Raw genomic sequence first — 2,987 nt, forward strand, 5'->3', positions numbered from 1 at the left:
GGGGGGGCGGTCCGGTCGGGCCAGCTCCGGGGGAACGCGGCTGTTGCTGCACGAAGGTTCCGCCTAGCACGAAGGTTCCGCCTAGCAGAGAAGTTCCGATGAAGCTGGGGCACGGTTGGTCCTAGCCCTGGGGAAAGCGGGCCGGATCCTGCCCGCAGAGAGGAAGGAAGGAGGAGTAAAGGCAAAATCCTCTCTAGTGGCTGGTGATTATTTCGAGATAAAAGATGCCATATTGGCCTCTCCTGTAACCGTTCAGGAAACTGCTTTTGAAAAAGGGCAGGAGGCATTAAAAATAGTTGCTCAGTAGGCGGTCTTCTGAGCTTCCAAGAGGTTAAACAGACCTTAACGTTTCCCCAGTAGAAACATCTCTCCTGACTGCTAATAAGGCTGAAGCTCTCACTGCCGTGCTGTGCGTCACCTGCGAGGAGGGGGAGATGTCATGGGAGGAAGCTTGGTGCTTTGCCCTTTGGTACCACTCTGCCCTATGCCTCCCTCGCATTAAAGTTCATTAACAGGGTGCCTTGGCAATTAGCCAGCAGAGCATCAGCTCCCTTTTGCCCTCCAAAGATGCAGCAGCATCCATCACCCCAGCTAGTAACAGTCAGAGCTATTGCAGGCAGCAGGTTGATATGCAGGGGGGGGGAAGCATGAGCATTCAGATTTTTCCCTGCACATCTTCTCCTCTGCCTGCATCATTCCTGATGCGGATGGGAAGCCGAAGATACAATTTTAAAAGGTGCCAAAAAATGGCTCTGGCTGGATCTCTTTGCTACATTGTGTACAATTTTTTTTTTTTTTTTAAAATATTAGTTAGTCAAATACAGCTACTTTTTGTCAACTGAGATCTTAAAAAGATATTCCTATGCCATTTTGGAGCTCAGAATGACTTTGTTTAGTCAAAAGAAACCCTGAACTTAAATTGTAGCTCTGTTAGAAGAATAAGGGAGAAAAAAACCTAACTATAAGGTAGGCAGATAAAGTACTACTTTCTGACCTCATACACTTCGATGAAACTATTATAAATTACAGGGAAATACAGTGAAATAGTTTATCTTTCAAAATAACAATGTTTCACTTCATGACAAAAGGAAAGCTAGAGCTGGAGGAATAGTTTATAACCCCCATGGGAGGCATTATGGGTCTCACACACACATACCTATGTTCACTCTGCTGTGAGTTAACAGCTTCCCAAATAACTGACAAGGGATCAAAAGCAGGATACCTGTGAACTCTAAAACAGTGCAAGGTGTCCAGACATATACTGCCCTCCTATAGCATTTAATGAAAATAATAAAAGGAAAAAGAAATACTAAAACACTGTCCCCTCACATTGTCAGAAGGGATAGACTGTACAACACAAACCGCTGCAGGAATCTTACCCCCCCCTACGATACTACACTGGAAGGGTGCAAGTCTGTCACTCAAAAGCAGCAAGCAATTTCAGGGCATTTTCTCTTTCATATATAATTTTATTTCTGGTTATAGAAACAAATGCTAAGAGGAGAAGCAACATTCCCCAACCACATACATCAAATTAAGGTAACAGAACAGTTAAAATAAATGAAAAAAAAGTAGAAATTTAAAACTTTGTTATAGCTTTAAAATATTAAACGTTCTTGATACATTAGAAATCACATTCAGATCTCAAATTACTTAAAAAAGTATGGCTCCATATTAAAAAAAAAAACCACCCAAACCGCTGTATCCCATTTGATGTGGAAATGCAGGTCCTGCTCCTCGGATGCTCGTATCTGCCATCTCCCCTGGTGAGCAGCAGCCTCCTCAGCAGGACCAGGACCCTCTCCCACCCCTCGTGGGAGTCACCGTCTGCCTGTGCAGTTCAGCATCTCACAGGAGCAGTGCTGCAACATGGCCAGATCAAGATGATGAACTTCACATCCATTGCCCCAGATGGAGCTTTACCCCTTGGGATACACACCTGCTTTTTAAAAAGCACTGATAATGAAAACACGACACAAAAAATACTTTTGATATTAGCTGTAAAAACAACCCACAAAACCCAAAACATTTGGCTGGAGGTGTCTTATACAGGCAACACCAGGAACTGAAATGCAAGCATGGCTTTAGTTCCCCCATCCATCCCCATTTTAAATTAAGTGCCAAATCTAGGTGAAAGGGGTAAGGCTCCCCCAGATCTCTGTAGCAAAACACTTCTGTCAAGCCACTGAGGTATCCCAGGTCCTCATCTCACTGCAGCCTTCCCCTCAGGACTCAGTGGGAATGCACACCTGCAGAACAGGGGGAGAATCACATTTTTCTGATTTTTTTTTTTTTAAAGTAAATATTCAGAGTTGGATTGGAATTTCCAGCTTTACCATCCATTGCTCACATACATCTTTTGATTTACCCCTAAACAGCTTTTAACAGTCCTTTGGATAGCTACAGACTTTTAAATGCTCTTTTTGGCTACACAGAGGCTGGGTGGCAGGTTGGACAAGGCCAGTCTCATCACAGTACAAACAGCATGTCCAGAAACCAAGACAATATACAGTCTCATAACATTTTTGTATTTTAAAGCCATTGCATTTTCTGTACCAATATATTTGAATGAGGGTTTTTTTTTTGTGTGTGTGTGTGGGTTACATTCCTCCTCCCCCCTTTAAAGCAAAAAGATTTTACAAACAATACTCTGGTTGCCTCTACTTCAAGCCTATGGGGGGGGGGGGGGGGACAAGAGATAAAGCAAGTTTAGGTTTGCAGTAATCCATTTGCTACAGAGCCAACTTGCCTACTTAGCAGCCTGTCCACCTCTGAAGAACGGCATATAAATCAGCAGAACATTAGGATGTTCTGCACCAGACTTCTAGCAGCAAGGCAGTGAAACAGAAGGAAATCTCACTTTTTCTGCTCCATTTAAATCTCATTTTTCTTCAGCTAACAGACATTTCTCCTCAACATTGCCCTTAGCTTTAAGGAAGGCTCTGTTTCAGACTGCTTTAAGTGAAACTGAGGTGGGGTAGAAGCAG

Source organism: Cariama cristata, unplaced genomic scaffold (genome assembly GCF_000690535.1).
Source record: "Cariama cristata isolate BGI_N322 unplaced genomic scaffold, ASM69053v1 scaffold1862, whole genome shotgun sequence".
NCBI lineage: Eukaryota > Metazoa > Chordata > Aves > Cariamiformes > Cariamidae > Cariama > Cariama cristata.